We start from the raw sequence: 25206 nt of genomic DNA, 5'->3' as shown, positions 1-25206 counted from the left end.
AGACAGTTTTCCCCAGACCCGATATTCATGCACATGAAAAACTGTTGTATCCAGAGGTCTTACTTGCCCTGGCGAGTAGATGATTCTCTTCCCAAGCAGAGCTGGTCATGCAGTTTAGTTCATTTTTCTGCTTGCTGTTTTGTTCATAGTCATTTGAGACTGATCTAGCTTCAATAATGGGAAAACATTGCAAGAAAAATATGTTGCTCTTTCAAATGTTTTCATTATTGGCTATTCTGTGACCTAAAAAATGTTCACAGACATGCTTTTGGAAAGATTAGCTATTGCAATAACCACTTCAATAACAATTTGCTCAAAAAAAAATAAAATGCCCCAAGACTACTCTTTCAATAAATGACAATGTGTCCCTCCACACCTTCCTAAATACAAGCATATTTGAAAATCTGTCTTATTCTTCCATGATGTTTTAACATTTCAGTGGCTGCAGTTAAGCATCCCAGGAAATCTCTGCCAGCCATATTCCCTGAACCCTTCTGTCTTCTCCAGTCTTGAAGGCCAAGATGCAAAGAATACCTGCCATTTCATCTGACACATGTACCTTTGGCAAGCCTGTCACACGCAAACACAGTGTGACAGAGCAAGAACTCAAGTGCACTGCAGAGAGAGGATTTGTGACTTCTCATCCTGGAAGCCTGAGGCCATCACGGCAAGCAGCCTGCAAGGAGCCCAGCTCATTGCTCCTGGGAGAGCCATGCTAGGAAACATCAATCAGAAGCAACAGAAACAATAGTCAGGAGGGAGCGTGATGGGGGCGTAGCATCACCCTTATTCAGTGCCAACGTGCCTTTCCAGGCACCCTGATTTTCCCTTAGAGATCACATAACTGAAACCTTTTCAACATATGGCTGTAAATATCCAGCACATTCTCACCTGCATCTCATCTGCTCTAGTTACATCTTCCAGTGACTTGCCCACAGGCTGATGGGGCTCGATCAAAGGAAACTGTTAGAAATTATTATGCAAATTGACTCATCAGTGAATATGCATTGAACGACACTGAAAATTACACCAGTCATGGCAGCCAAGACACCTTGAACCCTAGCTAATGACATGCAACCCCGTTCACATTTCTCAAGTGAATGCACCCATTTTGAGCTTGACAAGCTAAAATGGGACAAGAATGGGACAAGGGCACTGTGCTCACAGGGGGAAGACAGAAATTGCATCAGTCAGAGGAAGAACTGAAGGAAAGACTGCCTCACACCAAGTGATCTGATTCCCATTACCAAGAAAGATGCATTTACTTCTTTTTGAACTGCAAAGATCCTGATGCAAGGAGTTTATTACAGCACAAAAAGTTTTGCAGCTCAGATTTATTGGAGATGCAAGAACAGCCTGGCAGACCCATGATAGGAAATAGCATGTATCACCCACTCTCAGGTTTCCTCGCTGCAACTCCTCTAAGTGTGTTTTTTGGCATGCACTCTGGAAAAAAATATTTTACATTAATAGTCTGGACTAGTGTGTTAGCCCACTGCACTGCCTTCCAAGAACTGTGAGATCCAAAACATGTTTTATTTAGTCTAAATAGGGCCCCTATGATCTACAGTACTTCCTGGATATTTGTATATGCATGTCATTCTATAGAGACAGGTACAGACATATGGTTTGCATTTTCCTTTAGCTAATTATTTTTTCAGAGATTCAGCACTAAAACTGATCAGAAAAACATTGACGGAACCATGTTCTGTTGGGAAATGCAAGCGTCTTCAAATGGAAAAAAAAAGTACTAAATTCATCACAAAAATTTGCATCAAAACTTTCCAACAAAGGATCAGATACATTCCCTGACCTTCATTTCCAAAGGAAACAGCTCGCATATCAAATACTTGTGACTGCTGAAATGCTTGTGAACAAGCTGCTGCAAATTATTCACAGAAGTTATTCAGCAAGCAAGCATGAATGAAGATGTTGCACAGTCCTGTGATGGCAAGCCACTTGTGAGCCAAAAAAAAAAACGCAGTAAAAATCCTTACTAATTATTATCCCACCCTGTGAACTTGGACTAAAGGAATTCACTGAGATTTGCATGCATCTCTCTTCTCCCACCCCCACCCCCCCCCTTTTTTTTTGTTGTTAGCTGAATATTACCGTAGGATGCATTTTTCTCTTTAGAGATTTAGCCAGGTCTCACAGCATGCTTTTAGACTGCACATGAAACACAGCATGAAATAATCTGTCACCTTTCTTTAACAGGCCATTATTTGCAGTCTTCTGGGCCAGCTTTGAATCAGATCTGCCATTCTTGGCAAACTGAAATGTTAAAATCCCTTTGATATTCAACCATGTTTTTGCCAGGCTGCATGAAATAATTTACACTGGATGCCCTGATAACAACTGTCTGCTGAGTACTGGGATGTCCTCATAAAACAGGAAGAGTGCCATAGCTGGAGAAATTTCAGGTAATCACAGTTTCTAGATGGGAAGATATAAAATTGATTATTGTACTGTGTTGTAATTTATCTGACAAAAAAAATCCACCACCTCTTTAAATATATAAGATGAAAAAAGCTTTGAGATGCAATAACTAAAATACAGCAGAAAACTGAGCTGAAAAGTGACAATGTGTTTTAGAATCAGAAAAAAAAAAAAGAGGTGTGGAATGGTAAGTTCACTCACTTCTCTGCAAATATATAGATATTCTTATTGGTCAGATTCAGTTTTCACAAATGAGAGCCATTCCCTGGGAAAACACACAGAAAAAACATTTAATATTTGAATACAAAATAAAGATACACTGACATTTTCTCTCATAATGTAGCAGAAGTTTACTTGTAGCTTTTTTATTATTAGGAAGAAGAATCATGCAGGTTAGAATCACTGTCTTTTTTTTTTTTTTTTTTAACTAAATTCAAATGTCTCTTTATGGAAGAAAAAACTGGCAACACAGTCTTACTGATTTGTTTTACGTGAAAGGAAACAAAATATCTTTACCTCTTGAGAAAGGTAAATCTGGTTCACAGCAAGGCCATCTGCACAGGACTTCATAACAGAGAAGTGACAAACTCTCGAGACTGTTACCTTTTTTTTTTTCAGTCCAGTTGTGTAAAGATGCCAAATACAAGATACCACAGCTACAAGATCCCACAACTAAATTCAGACAGACTGTCTTTAACATATATGTGCCAGTTTAAAAGTTTCAAGCATATTTTTTTTCTAACTACCCTTTAGGTCTCAATAGAAATATCTTTAAATTTAAAAATCATTATCTTTCCTTTAATTCTTGGCTATATTGAAAATTTATAGTGTGTGGAAATTTGAAGTTCACATTAGACAGTAGGTTTTAAAGCACATCAGCTATATGGTTTACAACATGGCCAAAGCATAAAGCAAACTTAACACTCAAATTATTAATCCTTAGAGCAATGACATCACACGGATCTAGCCTTATTCCTGTTTGCTCGGCTTAGCTTCAGCTGCTGGTCCTGAAATGTGGAGTTGCATTCTGCAGAATGGTAGCAGAATGAATTGAAGTATCTGATTTATTGCTTATTGTCTGGATTAACTAAGCTGCAATAAGGCGTTAGCATAAAGTGGCTTGGAAGTCTGTAGAAGGTTTGCTTTTGGATCTCGCAACAGTCCCACATGAGCCATCTGCAAATGATCAAAAGGCGTCAAGTAGCTGAGAGCAAGAGAAAACCTCCAGGAATTTATTTAGATCTTTGACTAAACAAAGCTTTATCAAAATTGCAGTTCTCTTTTTATTTGACTGTTCGAGACCTTTCTTCCTGTAGAAAAACAAATCACATTCCAGATTTAACTATATGGACACCCATAAACGACCTTCACATGCAGCCTGGCTCTGAAAACGCAGTTAAATTCTAAAAATGTGTTTGTAAACAAATATTTTCAGATATTCTCTAGACATTTAAAACTGAATGCTTTCAGAGCAGGAAATGCTGGGAGGTCGGTCTCTCTGCTTTCAAGGCACTAATAAGGAACACATGGAAAGGATGTAAAATAATTCCTGCATTGTTTGAAGTGAAAGATTAAATACTGATGTGTGCTGCCATAGAAGTGATGCATAGGGATAACTGCTGAGTTAAGGGGTAAAGTAATAAGCGTAGAGGGAGACAAACAATGTGATTTGGATAAAGCTCCACTATTTTGGATAGCCCTTTTAAAAAGCTTCAGATGTGCCTGAATATCCTGATGTCCTTCTGCCTTTCTCATTGCCAAGCTCCCCTCTCCTCTACTCCTATTCCAGGTGATCCTACTCCCATTCAACACTGTTAGAACTGCAAATCTTCCCCCAAGGTCCTTATTTCCATGGAAAAAACAGGCTTCCTCATCTTACTGTCCCCCACTCAATAGTAAAGACGAAGGATTTAGTCTTCCTATTTTTTTTCTTTAATTTAGAGGCTTAATTTGGAGGTTTAAATTTCATCAGCAGATAAGCATGCTATTTTCTCTCTAATAATTCACCTTATGCTCTGTCTTTACAATGAATACCATAGCAAAGTCATTCAAAGCTATGCTGCTTATGTCTCGTACCAATATACACATTTACACTACAACACAGTGAAGAGATTTTAATATGGATATATCTGTCAGTATTTTCAGCTTTTAATCCATCCCATTTGAAAACCTATCAAAATTCATAACTTAATGCTGAATTATTGTACTGCTGAATCAAGATCATTACACGAAGATTTGAAATAAAAATATGCAGCCCACTTCTTTTTCCTTCACTACACATATTCACATATTTTGAACAACTTGAATGCTCAAGCAGCCTTTCCACTTTTTGCATCTATTTATTATTTAGGCTTGAAATGACAATGATTTCCCCCAACCCTTAAAATCATGCACTCTTTCTATGAGATTAGTGCAGCTTTCTAGCTATACAGTGCAATATAACTTCAGCTACTTTTATTACAATTACTTAATATCCTTACTCTGAAAATCAGAGTATAAATTCAATACTATGTAGGGCAGGGATGCCCTATAGATGGCAGGGGTTTTATCATTCTAAGTCTTTTATTATTCTCCCAGATAATTTTAGCATTCATTCCTCTAGATTTCTCATGAAACTATTCCATCCAATGTTGGGAGTTTTACGTCACTGTTTCAAAGGAAAAAATTAACAGCTAGAGAACATGTGTGTTGGAAAAGGCATAAAGTATGCATATAATTTCACAGGGTTCTCCCAACACCCATGAACATTTTTTGCCAGCCTGAATGTGTCAATATACGTGCGGGCAGCATGCAAAGGAGTCGGAGGAGGGAGAACGTGAAAGGGGTAAAGTCAGTGTGAAGTAGCAAAATTTATCCAACCAAGCTCATTCCTCTTACTTTCCCCTCAGGCTAAGCATATTACTTATCATGAGGGCCCAGCACAAGCTGAACTAGCCTAAGGAAACATTCATTTATAGTGGTCACTCCTGCAAGAACATGATTCATTGCCTTGGGAACCTGAGCATCCAGTGGCAGAAGGCACTACTCATCCCACAGGATCAGTGTAACTCGAATCACGATGATCCAATGCAAGTTCACCCATTTTCTACAACAGTTTTATTTCCTTCTGATAGAAATCAAATGATTACATACTTACAAATATTAGCATTGGGTCACTTTCAGTTCTGTGCTATTATTGCCACATGATTTTACTTAAAAACATAAGATACATGGTGAAAATAATTTATAATTACAAAACTTACATACTAGGGCTTACAGAGCCCTAGTACAGGTAGCAGCACTTATAGAGCTTATGCCAAAACATTTTGCCTTACAACATAGCAGTGCACACTCAGACTGCTTAGAGCGCAGTTTAAAGAAAAGAAAGAAGTTTTCTTTCCGTAAGCTCTTGGTAGGTGTTCAGAGATACTGCAGTTAATGTCTGTTAGTGCTATGGAAAGAAGTGTTTAAGCCCCTTTTTTCACTTTAACTTTCCAAAAGCAGCAATTAGAATTAGAAAAGCAGAAGAAAAAGGAAAGCAAAAGAGAAGCTGAAGGCAACAAGAAAAGGAAAAGGAAAAAAAGGAAAAGGAAAGGGGCATGAGAAAGAGAGAAAAAAGTGTAAAATTAAATGGAAAGTCTCTTAATTTAAGCAAAGCCAGAACCTCTGAGAGCAAAAAGGAAATTTATAAAGACCTGAAACAAGAAAATTGCAAACAATTGCTCCACCCTAAACACAAATAAGGAAAAATACTTTTAATGAGAATAAAGGTAAGCAGGGAAATTCCATTACGTGAGGTATCCAGTGATAAAAAAATACATTAAACAAACTAGTCCAATCTTTGTGACAGCCGTTCCTTTCTGAAGCTTCTTTCTTTTCCTTTGTTTCTTACTCTTCCTTGATTATAAGCAGCATATACCATACATATATCAGGAAAGTATTGCGCTGAGGAAGACTTAAATCTATCCTGACAATTTCAATCCTCATTTTCTTTCCATGCTAGGCTATTCTTGAGTTTGTGCACTCCTTAGGCATTCATATACAAGTAAGCAAGGGTCATCAGACCCATATAGCAAATGTCAAATTCTTCCATACTAAAGAAATGGAAGTATAGTATTCTGCTTCTGAAAGAATAGGGCTGAGGGCTAAGTACCATAATTTTATTTCAGATACTGACATTTTTCCGGAAAGTCAGACGTCTGAAAGAGTCATCAATTCTGACCGGTTACTGAAGAGGCAGTTGTGAAGACATTCAAAGCCTTTCAATAGCAAGGCATTCCTCTTCTGTCATCAAGTAAGCTTTAGAAGCAATTTGGTCTAGATAGACACTTCTGTCCGTTGACCCTTGGAATAAGACAGCCCCCAATTCCTCTCAGAAATATGTTTGAAATGTGAATTCTTCACTGAAGAAAAGCATATACAGAGTTACAATTGAAACAGTTCTTGAAAGTCTGAAAGGCCTTTTCAGACTTGAAACGTTATAAAGGGAAATGCATTCTTCATTAGGTCTATTAGCAGGGCTTCTACAAAGAAACCTGATTTAATAATAAAAAATAAAAAAAAAAATTAAAAAAGCACTTTCCTATGAAGAAGTTTCAGAAGAACTACAAATGGATTAGCTTATTTCTTAGGGGAAAGGACAGGCCTTGTCTGTAAAGTCTATCAAGTGACTAAGATCTATTATTTTCGGTTTTATTTATACAGTGGATTTACTATCAAACAAATCTTTCTACTAATGTGTAGGTTTGTCAGATGACAGTGGTCCAGTTTCAATGATAAATGCTTGCATGAATGCCAGACCTCCACCCAATCATGTTTATGGAAATATATTGACCTCAGAATGAAGAAAAAAATATTTTGTTTTGTGAGTATCACAGCCAGGCAAGTTTTCTTATATATCAATAGCTAGTGATTCAACTCAAAGCTAAGGAGCCAGAAACCTAGAAGCAGAAGAGATGTCTTATCACAGAGACTTACGTTTTTCTCAGCTTGTTAATCAACTCAGTAAACTAATTTTACTCTTCTCTCTGATTCTGGAACTGACTTGCTCAGAACTGAGTTGCATCGCTACTCTAAATCATTGCAGGTTTTGGTCAGACATTTTTTCCTAGAAGCTGGTATAAAACTGTGCACCCTTTCACCTGGAGATGCAGAAAATAGTGCCTTGCTATGTACTTTGAATGCCTACTACTGGTTTTGCTTTCACACCTAGCTTTTTCCTTGAACCAATGCTATTTTGAGGTTTTCTGTCTACCTTGCAGCTTTCACTCCCTCATTTTGTAGCTTCAAACTACTCCAGAGGACACTTAGTGCAAATTCTGCCTTACTGTCAAAACACACTTAGGTACTCACAGAGCAAGCCAAACTCGAGAAGTGGTGTGGAAATGAAGTCTGAACATGCTTTGAAGTGGGAAGTGTTGAGCAATTCCTGAGCTGCACATGGGTGTTGAGAGATTAGTTCATGGTGACTGCCTGTTCTCAGCACAGCATGATGTACACATTGCCAGTCTTATTGCAAACCTGTAGGAATTAATGGAAGGAAAACTGAAATGATAACAAAAGTCACTTTTCCTCCCTTAATGACTTGAACTTTAGATGGTGAATTATAATCCTTCATAAAATCTCAGACCTGTACTTCCACACCACAGGAGTGCGCTTGTCAGAGTTAGTTAGCTATCAAAACTGGGCAAAGGGAAGAAGGGAAAAAAGCTGAACCGAGGCATGTTATTTGAGAAATGCCCTTGTTTCCACTTCTGTTTCCACTGAGCTTGTTTACAGAGCTGTGCTACAGCTCTGCTAAGGGGAAAAAATAGCAGAGTTTTCAACATGCAATCTATATAAATGCCACTTCCTCATGTACTTGATTAAAAATAATTTGTCAGAAAATTAGATCAACCTAAAACATTACTCTTCTCTGCTGTGAGTGTATAGTGCTTAAGCCATGTTCAGTAACAAGGCTTCAAGTCAGCACTGGCAGAGTCTCTGGTAAACAACTAACTGCTAGGTCAAGAGGAAGATGCCTTATATATGCTAATTTGCATGTGGACACATTAGTCCCATTGGTACTTCACTAAAAGCTATGAATTGATGTCCTTGAAACCACACAGTATGCTCCATATCACAAATGTAATACAGATATACAGAGTATACATTTACATTATCTTTCCAAGTTACGTTAACCTTTAGATTCCCTTGGGACAACTGGAACTGAAGCTGTGTATCGGTTTAAGCCTTTCCTACTGCACTCCTTCCTGACTTCAATATATTTCTGTTTCCCTTTGGAGACAGATTTGGAAAACTAAGATTTAATCCAGGAACTTAAAATCCATATCAAAAAGTCAATTGATCTTCTCTGCCTCTTTTATGAAATTAAACATTCACTAAATCTGTGTACAATAACATGCTATATCTGAATGCTTCCTATAATGTCAGATAATAGCATATGATTGCAGTTAATTTACAGGATTTAGATTGTGTAAGACATTTCTTGATGCATAAAAAAAATGAAAATAATTGAAATCAGTGGAAGTTTAATTTCAGAAAAACTTTCTGGGATTCAAAATCCCTGAAGAGACTGATTCCATAGGACTTGGCTTCAAAACCTCCTTCTGCCTTCAGATCAAAACTCTGCTATTTGCAAGTAAGACAGATAATACTCAGCAGAAGGCACCTGGCTATGCCAAAAGACAGCAAATATGATAGAGAAAATGAGTATCTGGAGAAAAAGATGATATGAGTCAAGCAGAAAAAGAAACACTGAACTACATTCTAATGGTATGATTCTGAATAAAGCTCTCTCAGCAGAGTATTGAAAGACAACAATGAAAACAAAAACAAGTGTTTTTTTTCCAAGAAATGATTGACAAATTTTAGATGCCATCTCATTATTTCTCATCCATCACCCACTAAGCCTGCAAACCAAACAAATTCTTTCCTATCCCCTGGTCGCATTCCCAGATCCCCAAAGCTATGTTTGTTTACTAGACACAAGCCTCAGGTAGGCCTCAGATATATTTTTTTTCTCTTTTCTTTCCACACTCAGGAGAGACAAATGACCTTCCAAGGCTGCCAGTCTAATGATGGCATATCCCTTTCACCTGGCCAAGCAGAGAACAACACTGGGATTTGCTAGCCAAATTTGGTCTTTTTCAAGTCTACACCAACTTCAGTTGCTCATTAAATATTTTATATTGTATGACCTTGTGGAATACCAGAAATGTCAGTATTTTTAAAATAACAATGCAACAGAGATTGGAAATGAGGTCGTATGACTGATGTCATATTTAGGTTCAGATTTTTGAAATCAACATGTACTAGTATGAAAGTTTGATTGACGAAAGAGGTTAAGAGCTTAGCCATTTTATAGGTTTTTTTATTTATTTTTTTAATCTGGCCTTCATTTTCTTGCAAGAAAGGGTCATATTTATTGGTCACCAACAATGTGTTATAGAATCATAGAAGTTGGACAGGACAGGCTGGTAAAGATCATCTAGACAACACCCTGCTTAAGCAGGGCCAGCTAAAGCAGTGTGCTCTGGACTGTATCTGAATATCTCTACAGAGACTCCACAGCCTCTCTGGCAGTCATCTTCCATTTTTATCTCCAGATTGCTTTAGAAAGATGTAACATATGGCAATGCAGTAGAGTTTCAAACAGTCACATACACTGGTAATGAAAACTATCTCTGAAGATTGCTGTACATTTTTTTCCCAATTCCACACCTTTTTTAGAAGAAGAAAAGCTTAACTGGGTACAATATTTCACAATGGCTACCCTCCTCTTTGATATTAGGCTATTATCAACTTAAGCTATTACGCAACTAAAAACAAAATGTACGAACCTCTAAAAAACATGTCAACCCTTTTTTCTCTTTCCCCTTCCTCCAGTGGTTTTCCCAGTCTGTAAATGAACACTTTCAGACTAGTTTTTCATATAGATTTTTGAGGAAGCATTAGTTGACCAGAAAGGGACAGTGAAGAGAAGGAATGATTTGAACTGCCCCAAAGGATATGATGACAGCTTCCAACATGACCTCCTACAATGCCAAATTCCTTGCATTCCATTAACTTTTCACAGAAAGGGAAATGGAGAACAAAAGAACACACTAGATTTTGCTGTCTTCATGAAGACAGTAACTGTTCTTGGAGCATCTCCCCCCTGCATCCCTCCCTCCTTCATCCCCCCTCTTCCCCATTTCTACAGAATACTAGAACTAACAAAAGATACACAGATTCTGAAGTGGGAGAGCTGGCCCATAAAATGGAAGAGTTCATTCAAGAAATGGGAGACTTTTATTTGGACTTGGCAAAAGGAATGGTTTTAGCTATGACAGTTTAACCGAGGAAAAAATGAAAGCAATAAGGAAACTTACTTGATACAATCTTGCTGCAAGTTAAAGTCAGTTGGATAATTTTTAATTGGAAGCAGGATCGAGTCATTTCCAAACAAGTGACACAGGTCTTTCTTTCCTATTCAGTAAGAGAAATGTTGGAAATATATTCTTTCCTGCCTGAAAACAGTATACCGGTATGTTTTGGAACATCAGTTAGGCAATTGGAGGGGCCTTGGCGTAAGTCAGTTTTCACTGTTGAAAAGAAACTGACATCAAAGAGGCAAGATTTCTCTAATATCAATTTAATACTATGTACATATCCTAATCTGGCATATGAATTTCTTTTTATTCTTAAATATATTCAACTGGGCACAGACAATTCTGAGAAGTATTAAATCCTCCTGCATAGCTGTCGGGAATACCTGTCCTAGTACACTGTTCAGAAGAACATCAATTGATTCACCTTGGTGGATACACCGCAATATGACTTTCTTAAGCAACTACAAAAATGGGTTTATATGCTAATGTTCTGACAATGAGAGAATGTGTGTATAGTATAAAAAAAGACTGACTGGATAGGCTAAATTTCTACATAACTTTTTTTCTGGAAAAAGGAAATAGTATTGGATTTCAGTGAAGAACTGAGCACCATGGCACATGGAGAAATGTTGGTTTAGTAAATATGTGGAAAAGAGATTGTAAGATAGGTGAGATCCTGGGTAGAGGGTTGTATTAAAAGCCAGAGCTAACAGGATGGTTTTGATACTGTTCTTCAAGGATCGCTATTGTGACAATCTTATGCATGATGTTCATTAATCATCTTGACAGAAAAAGTAGGACCATGCTGATAAATTTCCTGATGATAAAAACACAAGATGCACTGTAAATTCAAGAAAATGTATTATGCAAAGAAAAGGAGCATCTTCAGATGTGAAGTTACAGAAAAGGGTTGAAATGCTATAGCAAACAGTATAAGGTCACACAATTATGGACTAGTAAGAGTTCCTGCCTTACACTAGGAATTTTTCAACTAGAAATAACAGAAAAACACATATGTATCAGTTGCTTATCAATAAGCCACCTATGCAGGAAGCAATAAAAAAAAGCTAAATGTAGTTCTGCTGCCTCAAGAAAGACATTTCCACAAAAACAGAAAAATGTTTATGTCATGTATAAAACACTGCTGTGTCTTTGACTACAATGTTTTACACTTCTTGTCACAAATATTGTAGGTAGATGAGCTCATATTGAAACAGAGACCTTTTTCAGTATGGTGTCTTACTATCTAAGAAAGGCAAAGGCTCTAGGATAGTTTGGGTGGTGAATCTGTCTGTGAATACTAAACAAAAGCTCTTATCTCATTTATTCAAAGGTACAATGTTCAGCAATAGCCATTTGTCCTCAGGAAATTCCCTGAGCAGATAAACATCATAGAAGAATGATATTTACTATATAGCATTCTGTTAGCACAAGATCATATCGATATTTACTGGCCATTAATACAAGGCTAGAATAAGGAAACTTTTCTAGGATTAGAATAGTGTGATACTAAAGCAGCATACTTATGTCAGCAAGGAAAGAAAATCTTTCTGCTTGAAGATGGAGTTAGATCAAAGACTGGAAAAGATCTTAGGACAAATTAGCTTGTAATTAGAGGAACTGGAAGTAACATCTTCAACCAGACGTCTAACGTACTCCTATAGTCCATAGTGTTACACCACACACCTTTTCGCTCTCAGACACATCCTACTTCCTAATATTCTCTGTGATTTAGTATTTATTAATTCTAATTTAAGGACACAAAATGAAATAAAACATTCTTACCCTCCTTTTATTAGGACAATCACAAAAAAATCCTAAAGACAATGCTTATACTGACACTGATTCTGAAAAGCAACAAAGTACTACATATCTAAACCCCTGGATGCAGTGATTGCTAATCTGTGGAGCACCAACTGGATAGCACAAGCTACCGTAAAAAACGGAAAATGGGTTTGTTCAGTCAAGAGTGCCTAACAAAAATAATTATTAGATATTTTTCATGGATTTTCTTATTTCTGCACAGGGTGATAAGAGTCCCAGATTTTAAGAAACCAAACAAAACTTTACGCATTGCCTAATAGATAATTCTCCCTCCTCCCTTGCTCCCCAGTCTGTATCTCAGAAAAACTAATAGGTTGCATCGACACTTCTAAGATACAGCTCTGTGGTTCTTGGCATTCTTGATAATTTAAATCCAATGCACATACATTAAATCTGAGGCATCTACTACTACGTATTTTTAATTACTTTCTTGTGCATGTTAAAATGAACGATACTTCAGAGACTATTTGAAATTGTCCATTTCGTTTCTATAGTATGGTAGAATAATAATTTTCTTTTTTAAATTACCAGTATACCAAGATCTATCATACACAGTCTGCATATTTAAATATTAGGTACATTTTTATAAAAATCAGTGTCTGACACAGAGCTTAATACTAAAATAGGTAGTTAATAATGAATCTTCTAATTTCAGATTTTTTTTTCAGCACATTTCTCTAACCTAGATACTGGCTGAAAACAATAACAAAACTATTACCACTGTGTCTGAAAACAACAGCTGATAACATTTTCAGGATCAGCCATTTGATTTGATTAATGAGATCCAGCTTGTAACATTTTAATCTTTGAATTCTAAAGCTTCTGTAAGGTTTTAAAACTAAGAAGGACTTCCAAAATATACAAATGTGTGCAACAAGGTAGAATTAAATTAAATGAACGTTTTGCCTTGCAATAGTCAGGTACTTAGTGCATCGGTAAGTATTTGTATCTGAGTGGCTCTAACAAGTCTAGAAGAAGTTACTGATGTGCATGTAGTTAACCATGTGCTTAAAAACTCCAGTGAATCATTGCCCAGATGCAAAGTCCTTCTGTGTGTAGGGGAATTGTACTGTTAACCTTTCAGGAAAATTTTTATTTCAGTGCTTTCCAACAGAAAGGGAAAATTACACAAAACTATTTTTAAGCAGTTTGAATTCTTTATCTCTGTTCCACTGGACCATGACTGCAAGTCTTCTACACATCACAGAAAAATAAAAATCTAATAGGGTCTATACTTACGCTGATCTCCCATGCTGTGAAGTACCACTGTTCTCTGTACATTGAAGTGCATATAACAGCATTTTTCTTTTTTCATGTTATAACCTGTATGTATTTCAGCAACAGGTGTTTGAAGTTACAAAAAATGATGCTTTTCAATCAATAGTCAATTTTTTCCAAATATTTTTAATAGACAAAGTGAAATATGAAATAAATTAAATTGCATTGAAACATATGGACTTCAATGAGGAAGTAGTATCAAGCATTCTTTAGAACATGCTCTCATTATTATCCAAAGATACTTTCCCATACTACTACTAACTGCTGTTTACTTTCTGTTCTGCATCCTGTTTAATTGCTTCACAGATTGAATATGGGCCAGAAAAAAAATGGAGAATCTAGCGCCTTTCTGGTGCAGCTCATTGTTTCAAAACTTTTTTCTTTAAATGCTACACTTTAAGAATCCCTGGAAGAGCCAAGAATTTTCTGAGCTCTGCCAAAACGAGTATTATAAGAAAGGAGGAAAGACGAGGTGCTTGAGACTCAGCCAAGAGTAATATTATTAAAGAAATCTTTATAGAACTGCCTGGCCAATTCATCCTGTTCTGGAGACTGCAGCCGTGCTCCACTCTGGCAGAGACTCTTACCTGACCGCACATTGTTCTTTGGTCTACATCCAAACCCTGCTGATGGACACAGAAGCCTCTCCATAGACTTGAGTGCACTTTGGATCACGGCATAAAAACGGCAGTAAGGCAATTTTAAAGGCTTGCTGAATAAGGCATTTCCTTCAGAAATGGATTTATAACTGAAAACTTCAGACGCTAAGGAATTATTCTTACATACTCTAAGACAGTAAGAATATGGCTTGTCCTGTCCTGTGTTTTAATGGTTGAAGTATTTTGTTGTTTAATTTTATGTGAAGAACTGAGGCCCAAGATGAAAATGCTTCAGAAAAATGGGAATGGTTGGATCCCAAATGGATTTGGAAAATAAATCCCTTTCTTGAAACAGATAGCTAAAGGAAGTTGGAAAAAAAAATATGTTCCAAACATCCAAGTGAATTAGGAGCCAAAGTCTTATTTTTAAGAGGACAGACAGCAAGAGTCAGAGTTTTAAAGCTAACACCAGTACTTACAGAAATAAAAATGTTCAAAACCATAGGTGTGAAACAACTATTACTAAATTAGCTCTCAGTATAATCAGAGAAGTGCAAATGGATATATGCTTTAATTCACGCTATGGATTATTCTAGAAAGTAGGTGGAATCTCCAATAGCATTCAGCACTACTTAACAGCACACTCTTAAATCAATAATAAAAACCTACTGTCTTTGAAGGAAATAAAGCCAGTCACCATTAAAGAGATTTTTCACTAGATCTAAAACGCCAAAAGTACAACTAAGTTTGTTACTTTGCCTTAAAATGCAATCCATATGCCTGAAAAAACTATTTCTTATAACTATTAAATATAACCTCTTCATGAACATACTTTTTGATGGCCATGAGAAGCTTTCTTCGATACCATATCTGAAAATAGTAAATTGAAAATACACTCCATACATTAGCAATCTATTTCTAAACTAGGAAGCATACAGCGGTACTTGATTGTGTTATTTATAATTCTAGAAGTGTTGCTGTGTTAGTGTTTTGAAATACGGAACAGACAACCCAGGAGATTATTAAACACTTGGATTTGAGACGTTTCTGTGAACTTTAGGCAGCCAGCCAGAACTAGTGCAAGCAAATGGTAAAACGTTAGGCATTTTTTAATTGCCTTAAAAACATTTGTAACCACACAGTTGAAGGAGAATCAATGCTCGTTCTCTCGTGTTATTACAGAAGAACTTTCTGTAGTAGAAGCATTCTGATGCAGAGCTGCCCCGGGAGATACTTCCACACAGGTCTTTTGTATAACCTTTCTTTTTTTTTTTTTTCAGCAAGTTACTTGTCATACAGTAGCTTCCTTTGATATCACAGAAAATGCTGCCATGGACTTGTTTTATGCAACAAAAATCCCTTCTTATATTCACAAAGTCTAACACGTTTTCTCAGTGGTTCAGCTAGCCTGTGCCTCAGGGTTAGACGATCTCAACGCAATTCCCAAACAAGATTTCTGCCCCAGTGAGTGACAAGTTGCCAGGCTCACTGCTTTCCTCAGATATGCTTAATGGAGAGTGAAAGGAGGAGGTCACATCCTGTAGCAAGAGGGAAAATGAAGCTTTTCCACCGCATTATTTTTTCTAACGAAAAAGCCTCCCTCAATCCACTCAGATAGGAGATAAGCATCAAGATCTCTTATCTTAGCTCATACAGCCAAACTACACACCCACAGGTCAGTAGTTCTTTCACACAGCAAAATATTCTTAAAGCATGAATATTACATAAATAACATTCAATTTATTTGCAACTGTTGTTTATCTTGTTTTGACTCAAAATACTGGAATATAGGTATCATAGGCTCTTGTAACCTTTGTCTTACCTTCCATGGTATTGTTCACTCATATGATTTACCAGACATTGTGACACACAAACAATTCCATATACCATTATTTCAAAGGTAGGTGAATGCAAGTAAATTGTATGACAGCAAGCATACCATTGACCTATTCTAAACGCTTGTCTTATTTAGCAACATAAGGGATAGATCTTAGTGAACGGTTTGTGCTGTAATCATCCCTTTCTTTTTGTGAAGCAAATAACAGGTTTATTTATCCCATATATTACATCTGCATGTAATTCTTTCAAGGTAGCATTTTCAAATGCAGCTTGCAGTCATTTTACACTAATCTGAACCGAGTCAGAAACAGGCACTAGCATTGTTTAAATAGGAACTGAATTAAACTAGTAAAGACCAACTTTGCTAACGCTGCTGTCAATACTGTTTTACCATAACTGAATTATCAAGTAGGTACTAATTCCATTTCTTTAAAATAGACAGGTATCCAGAAGGATATAAATAGACACAGTAGAAAAGTAAGAGATGATATATAAAACATGACTAAGAAAAGAAATGATTCCTCAAAGCAAAATTCAGATTTCATTCCAACTTTAACAGATTATGCGGTTATCCTTTCAGGAACAGTTCACAACCATCTAGAGATTTTATGCATGGGTATTTCACAATTGTGTTATTGATTTTAACAGACAATTTGCTTCACACACCACAGTAAGAACTGCCAGGTACACTCCTAAAGTCAGGCAGCAAGTGAGGCAAAGTTTGCGCTCTGATGAAATGACGTGCATAAGACACCCTGCCATATTGCAAATCCAAATTATGCATGATAGTCTGGTCAAAATAACCTCTGATAAAGCTAAACAATATGCATTATCTATACTTATATAAATGATAAGAAATTCTTAAGAAAAATATTTTAAGTATTGGCTCAAAGAAGAGGACACAAATGCATTCACTAACTCCAAGCCATTCTTTTTCCCCAAATCTCTGACCAAACTACTGGTAAAGAGTGGCTAGAGAACAGAGCAGGGTCTCTTGCAGTTGCAAAGCAGTCTGTTCATTAGAACTTAGTGAGTGCAGCTGGTTAGAGGAGGCCACATCTGATGAGAAAAATGGTGCAGGACCTTTGCGAGCATCATGTAAGCAAAAAAACTGGTCCCTGATGCCCCTATTTATAGAGCACAGCCTGCAAATGCACTGGCAAGATAATAATGACATACTACTACCCATAATTTCTGAGTGCCTGAGTTTCTCCTAAAGCATTCCCTCTTCGTTCTCACTCGACTTCTAAAGGGCAAGGTGAGTACCAAACAGGGGCAGGCAAACAGCATGACTTTATTCTCTAATGCATAAAGCAGGTGCTCCAGGGTGCTGCCTGTTCCAAACTCAGCATCTCATTTATTATAAACTAACACAAAGCTCCTCTGGGCATGCTGGACCCAAATAATTCCTTAAAACACTAAATGAATGGAGACAGCTTTAGTGCATAAAATAACGTTTTTACTTAAGGTGAAGAGATTGAAAAGGTCTGACATTTAGTCTCACGTGACCTTTATCAAGGACAGTACAGAGAATGCAGTTTTTGCCTTAATAACATGCTGTAGCCAGAAGTCTTTGACTTTGATAAAGGTCATCCGGGTCCAAAAGGCTGAGTGCTTTTCAGTCACCTTTATCTAATAAATAATTAAATAATAATTAAAGAAGAGAAATAATTTAAAAAAAACACCTTATATTCTTATTAGTACAGTTGTCCTCATTTGTAGCATTATTAAAAAAGAAAAAAAAAAAGTCATTTAGTTCCAGGAGGAACTTTTTGTAATTCTGTATCAAACAGTCTTTTCCATTGTGCCTGTTAAATTCTGCAAAGCTTTCTTCTCTGATCAAATATGCTGGCTTCTGATCAGGGAGATCATGTGAGTAGAGCTTCACTGATGTGAGTAAACAGAAACAAATGGTGGAGCAGAGTACAAATGCCACAGTTCTTTTTTTTTCCTTTTTTTTTTTTTAATAACTCATTCATTAAGCAATGGAACTAAATGGAAATGTGGGACATTTGTGTGTGTAGTCACACTGTAGTTGAGATAATTGGGACCAGCTGTTACTCTTTTCTGGGAGCACATAGCATTGCATAGAGCTAGCACAGCAAGAAAGACACAAGAAGGATGTTGAAGCATGTACTTTAAGCCTCAATAATTTTCAGTGTTCTTCAGAAACTTTCGCATTCAGGCTGTGAAAGCCAACATGAAGAATGGCTTTCTAGAAAGTAATATTTTCAAACTTATGTTCAGATTTTTCATTTTCACCATGTAAATTCCATTCTAGCAAACATTTTTAATCCCCCCTCCCTCCCCATCAGTGCTTTCCCAAGGCAGAACACCTTGAACCAATTATAAACATAAGGCACAGTGACAGAGTTTACTTTGTTGCCTGAAGAAAATCCTGTCCAGGAGTTATTTCTTTCCAGTACTGCCTGGTATTGCACATTCTTCCCTTCTAAATTCATCTTGAGAGTAACTTGACAAAGTTTTACTTACACAAGTTAAATGGGTGTTGCTGCGCCGCAAGAGAAATACTCATTTCGAGACAGACTGCATCAACAGTCTGTTCCGACCCAGAAAAGGTAGTAAATGAATTCAGACTGCCTCTTCTATCCATGTCTTGTCCTTACAGAAAGCTGTGGCAAAAATGCAAATAACTTAAAGGGGTCGGTCAGCTTTCCCTTGCAACGGAGGTTAAAGAGGAAAGAGGAGGAGAAGCAGGTGAGCTGTGATTATTAGGCAGAATAGCACAGCTAACTTAGAGCAAGACCTTTTTATCATTAGAGGAAAGAATGGGACATGGGATACAGCCAGTATCTCTGCTGCAGCCTATTCCTGACTTCTTGGGTCATACGCACTGTCCACAAAGACTGAGATCACTTCTTAATTTAGCCCATAGTGCCCTTATAAGTTATCCCCCAAATTACAACCAACCAAAAATTATATGGTATGGTATGATTCTTTAATCTATTAAATAATACATATACAAAAACAAACCTTTGTTTATGTCTGTTTTCAATGGTGTTTTGCTTGCTTGACCTCCTTTGATGCTCTGTTCCCAAGCTGCAAATAAAAATATTCCTACTACTAACATGATTTGTATTCTGTTGTCACGGTTTGGAAAAGACACCCGTGGAAACAGGGAACTAGCATGAAGGTACACAGGTCCTCCAGCACTAATGAAAAAATGTAATATTGCCTTCATAGTTTTTAGACTGCAGTACATCCTCAGAAGAAAAAAAAAATCAGAACACACTGTTGAAGATTTCCTGCCCAAAGCAGCTAGGCATATGTGGAAAATGGTTTAAAAATGCAGATCTGTTCTTTTTGAGAGATTCTGGACCATCTAAACTGTATTTGAATTATAACCTCTGGATTTCATTATAATCCCCCAGGTTATAACGAAAGGGGAATCTGCTAAATAGTCTTTATTGGCTACCCTAAGTACATGAAAAGGTTACTTTATACACCTTTAAATTCTGAGACAGATTTGATGACAAATATTTGGGAGACAGTTTAAATTCAAGTGTTATGCTGATTTCCAGAAGAAAAAAAATAACCTTCATCTAGGGAAGAATATAGTATAGACATGTTTACTTATGGACAAAGGATCAAAGTTTCAGTTTAGCTTGGAGGTAACTTCAGCTATCTTGTATCCTACATCACATGAGCAGATCCCATGGTTCAATTGAGCATAAATTTCCAGAATTCCGCTTAAAAAACTATGGGCAGCTCCAGAAATAGCATGTTTAAGAATACTCTTAACTGATATTCTTTTTTTGCATTGAAAGAGTCCCATATGACTGCACTTATACTAATTACATGAAAGTTATAATTTTGACCAGAACAATGTGTATTGCATTACATATGCTTAGAGGAAATATATGGAACAAACAATATTATCTTTCCCTAAGCAGAGCTTGCCAGAAAGATCTGGGGCTTATTTACCTCTTCAGGCACTTCTACCTTCTTCTTCCAATGTGAAGGATTCTGGACCTTTCTGTCCTTTAGAAATTTGACATCTGGCTCTATATTCCTAACCCCACTGATCCTTGCACCCATCACATTGCTTTCTTTTGCTTCTCTGAAATACTTTAGGGAAATAGATTCACTTCGGTAAAGTTCTTAGAAAAGTATATTTTAACAACGCTACATGCCCTGAACAGTCCTACAAGTAGCTGACATGACATTAGAGGGGAAACAAAAGTACTCAGGAGCTGAGAAAGTAACAATCTGAGGAACAGTCCGCACAGACCTTCCCAACTATACAAATGTACATACTCACTCTTGAACTCACAGCCCTACCCTCACCCTTCCCATCCCTTCGAGAGCAAAACCCCTGGCTATTTATTCCACAGGAACTATCATTACTGTCCCATGGGAACAGCAGAAATAGCATGACTTTTTGTATTTGGCATCCAACTTTATGTTAGCAGAAATGCATGACACATGGAAAGCAAAATAGGTCATCCAAAAAGGGAGACAATGCTGATCTAACTGTATGGGCTTGATTCACTGGTTCTCAGTTCTCCTCAGCCCAGAGGAAAGGTATATCCCCAGGTACAGGTGCACCTAACTAAACCCATGTTATCCTGCTTGAGTGGTTGACAAAATGTTACTCTGCACCTCACCACTGGCTTTACAGTAGTGCATCAAACATGGCAAACATTTGAATGCTCGGTGACTGTTTCTTTAGCGGAATCTGTTAATCTTGACCTTCCCAAGAGCAGCATCCATATTTAAATAAGCTCACACCACTACAACATTAAGATAAAATAAGCTCAGTCTCAGTGCTATAATAAGAATGTAAGCAGTGAAAATCGTGCAAGGCCATGAGCATATGCACTGTGCATATATACACATACCTACATACATAGTTGAAGTACACACCCTGATTTTTCCCTATTGAAAATGGTTGGCATGCCCTGTTCTTTCCACAGATTTTATCTGGCTTTCAAAAAAGACCCTGAGCTGGCATAGACTAATCAAGAAAGGAAGGATTATAATTATGTGTAAATGATACCCTAAAAAGGAAATGGTATCAATGATGTAGTAAATACTTGAACGGAAATGGATTTTTGATGAAGTCAGTTTTTCAATGTCCTTCTCCAGAAAAGAGAATAATGCTTTTACATTGCTATTCACACTGACCACTACTACTTGTTAACATTTTGCCCTTGGGAGAAAATACAGCTTAGTGGCACAAGGGGCTCTATAATAAGCATCTTTATCTCCTTGGGATTCTCAGGCCCTTTGTTATTTTTTTCCTCCAGAGCTGTACTGTAAACTGCATACCACTTGGGCTGATTCACACAGGCCTCGGGAGGAGGATGCGGAAGAGCAGGCTGCTTTCTCATGAGAAGTTCAACATAGTGAAATTCCTCTTCCATTTCAGCAGCTCCTAAAACTATTTTGCACCTAGCTTGACCTGACAGATGTAACTCTTCTGCTCTCTCTCCTTAATTTGTTTGCATTTGGCTCAGGTTCATAGGTTTTTGGAGTGCACAATGGCTTTCCTGGTAGAAAAAAAAAATGTAGTTGTAAAAAAAAAAATCTGGGTCTGCTCAAATAACAGCATGAGAATGATATCGTGGATGCTCCTGGGAAGCAGCAGAAAGAGAGGGGCAGATGAGCTGACAGCCAGCATTCCTGTCCTGCCAGCTTGAAGGATGCTGCCCACAGCCAGTCACCGTATGTTTGGCTCCAAACTATGGAGCATGCAGGCCAGAGCAATGCACAGAATTCAGATCATTTGCTCCCTGTATCTTAAGGGAGATGGGGAGCTCTGAAGCTTGTAAGCATCGCCTGCATTCCTTGGCTTTCCTTTGCAAAGTGACATATCAGAGGACCAGTAGCAGAAAGTTTCATCTTAAACGCTCTCAAAAGTTTCTGGTAGACAAATGCAAAGGTTCCCAAAAAGATCTCTATTCTCAGACATCTTCAGATACATTGCCACTCCTTGAATTTTCTCCGTTTTAATTACATGAAGATTTTAAACTTGCTCATTTCAAGGAAAACTGGGGGAAGACACTCCATAACTGTATACATACATGTGTATTTACTGCACACGATGGAGCACACTTCAAAAATCCTTGATCTAGTAAATCTAAGCCTAGTCAATCTCTACAGTGCAACAACGGGATCAGCAGGAAAACCAATAGGATCAGAAAGCACCAAAACAACTTTGTGTACCTACAGACTAACCAATTTTCACTGTTTCTCATTTGTGTCATGTCTTCACTGTCCTTCCACATTATATGTTGGAGACAGTCTGGGGAATCTTCAGCAATAACACAGAAACTTAAGCTATACAAATTAAAGACCCTGCTTGGCTACAGATTTTATGCCGTTGCCACAAGAGCTATCACCAGCTCTTGATGATACCCTAAAATCCTATGAAAGGACTGATCAACAACTGTTACAGTACTCATTAAGATTTTTTCTTTGCCCCCCTACATCAGTTTGTGCACCACCTCATCTTCCACCCTGAGGGTGCATAGGCCAAAAAAAATATTTAACGTGCAGAGAATAACTGAGGACACAGCAGAAAGGATAAGAAAAGAGGAATCGAGGCTTGATCTACACTTCTTAGGGCAGCACAAGCAGAGGTTTGTGCACGTGGGGAAGGTGGAGGGAAATGAATGCCAGGTAGGATCTGTAGGCAGTCTGAGCGCTGGCTGCCTTGGAACAATGTCAGTGCACTCAGCTGAGCCACTGACATACTAAAGAGGATGCTCAGAGCAAGGTCAGGTCATGCTCCCAGGGAACAGCATTCACCTAAACTAGACACACGTGAGAAATGTTAATTCTAAGCTAATCTTCACAAACATCATCATCTGCTGTTTCTGGCAAACTGTAGTTCCATGTACCAGTGCTGCCACCACTCTGATGTGCGGATAGCATGTGCTCTTCTATAGCAGGTTTGCAGCTCTGTTGATTGCTACAAACACGCACATTTTTATTACTAACATGTGACCTTAGTGAGTTTATTAATGGAAAATGTTGTGGTTTGAAGTGAGACAGAGATATGCCTGAAGCAGGCTGTTGTTGGATGACTGCTGCATTTCAGAGGTCAGTGAGTGAAACAAAATGAAGTTAGCTAAAGGGGACCTAGAAAGGAAGAGAGAAAACACTGGAGTTGTGGTATTTATGATTTTGATATAAGAAATGCTATGTGAAATGCTTTTTTCTATATATGAAGGATTGTTTTTCCCATATAATTTCTCATAATACAAATCTAGCTGTAAATGGGGGAGGCAAGAACGTTCTCTGAGTAAACACAACCACCTAAATAATTGTAAGCAATTTATATAGTCTAACAGGCATCTGGACCTCTGAACTGGCAGTTTATTTTAATTTACTTCATTTTATTTTTTAAACAAAGAGGAATAAAGTTCTGCTTCTAAAGCTGCAATAATGTGCAGAGTACACAGAATTATTAAGGTTATACAAAGATACCAGTTTACAAAATGTTTTTGGCAACGGAGCAAAGCATTTTCACAATAAGGTGGTCATGATTGTTCAAAGGGGATTTCATAGTGAATGTAAAATATTCAACTTTGGTTTGTTTCTCTGTGAAATTCCACTTTATGTACTTTACTCCGAATGGGTACTAGGCTTGCTTCCTAGCACCACATCCAGTACAGTAGAGGTATGATATTGTGCTGTGACAAAATGCTATGCATTAGCTAGTTTAGACCCCAACAGACAGTTACGTCTAACCACTATTTCCCTTTCCTTCAGTAAAATGATAAACTTACACAGGCTGCAAAACATCAAGGATCACAATCACATCAAGGAATAAGAAAGGAGATGAACAAACCTCTTCCTAATGAGCTTAGCGACTAGCCACACTTACAACTTCAAGCAGCAAATAACACCTGAATTTAGCTTTTGAAAGCAGTGCAAAATTTGCAATCCTTTTATAAGTTAGAGAACTAATGTGTTAGTAAAGAGCAAGAGTCAAAGTATTCTCAAATTAAAAATCAAATATTCTGGAATCATGTGAATAAATAAAAAAAGGAAGCTGCAAAAGTCATCTTAAAAATAGGACAAAGACCTTTGAAAAGCAACTGTTAATATATGGAAAAGAAATAAATCTGCAATGTGCCATGCTCAGTGATTTAGAAGACTAAAATAACATTTGGAGAGTCATGAATCAATATGAAACATCTCAGAATTGTTGGCTTTCCCCCAGCCACATCCCAAAAGATGTATTGTGGGAACATTCTTTGCACAAAGTATTCTAGCTGTGATGCAGTTGGTAGCTTCCCATGAAGTTGTAGTGCCAATATTACTGTAAATACAGTATGCTTAACAAATCATATAAAAAAGCCAGCTCTTTCAAGAACACAAAGACAACACACTGTAAGAATACTCAAAACCAGCTGCCTCTGCTTCTTTGAGGTTTAAAAGACCAGACTTCAGAAATACATACACTAAGGAGCACCTCCAACCTGAATGTACAACTGCCATGGCCAGTATCATCCTCACTGACTTATACTGAGCCATACACTTAAGTGCTTTTTGGGGCAAGCCCTATTTAAGAGAATGACCCTGTGACAAGCAAACTGGACTAACAGGAGATGCTTTTCTGTATGTGACGTGAAATGGATTACTTGTAGAAATCTTCTTCCATTTTGCTTTAGCACACAGCTTCTATCTACCACCTCTCCCCTATTTTTAAACTTGCTTTTAATTATTTCTCTTTAATTCCCCCCTCTCTTCCCCGCCAGCGTGTGAAATCGCTATGCTGAGCATTTATGAGGAATTTGCCAGTGATGAATTTTCTCAACTTTAAATGCAGGCAAAAGGAGCAAGTCTGGAGCCTGATGTCAGAAAAATAGTTGTGCAAGTAAATCCTGTTCACAAAAATAGTT

At 37.4% G+C, this 25206-nt stretch overlaps 1 protein-coding gene and 1 long non-coding RNA gene across 3 annotated transcripts in view; one reads left to right on the top strand and one right to left on the bottom strand.

Annotated features, from left to right (window-relative positions):
- The window catches only part of LOC308194506 (uncharacterized protein), a 75974-nt gene extending 57129 nt beyond the window's left edge, over nucleotides 1-18845 (bottom strand). The window contains exons 1-2 of the mRNA XM_080590533.1: nucleotides 18824-18845; nucleotides 2641-2704 (exon numbers count right to left, since the gene is read on the bottom strand). The gene's annotated coding sequence lies outside the window, so the exon portion shown is untranslated. The remainder of the gene's footprint in view (nucleotides 1-2640; nucleotides 2705-18823) is intronic.
- The window catches only part of LOC308194508, a 112160-nt gene that overhangs the window by 25557 nt on the left and 61397 nt on the right, over nucleotides 1-25206 (top strand). The window contains exons 2-3 of one of the 2 annotated variants that reach the window (XR_013950619.1): nucleotides 2218-2423; nucleotides 14199-14302. The exons of the other annotated variant lie outside the window; for it this stretch is intronic. This is a non-coding gene — a long non-coding RNA (uncharacterized lncRNA). Of the gene's footprint in view, nucleotides 1-2217; nucleotides 2424-14198; nucleotides 14303-25206 lie in introns of those variants that run through there. 2 annotated transcript variants of the gene reach the window in all.

This window comes from Anser brachyrhynchus, assembly GCF_964034855.1.
Source record: "Anser brachyrhynchus genome assembly, chromosome: 4".
In the NCBI taxonomy this organism is placed as follows: domain Eukaryota; kingdom Metazoa; phylum Chordata; class Aves; order Anseriformes; family Anatidae; genus Anser; species Anser brachyrhynchus.
This window is presented reverse-complemented; position numbering and strand designations above follow the sequence as displayed.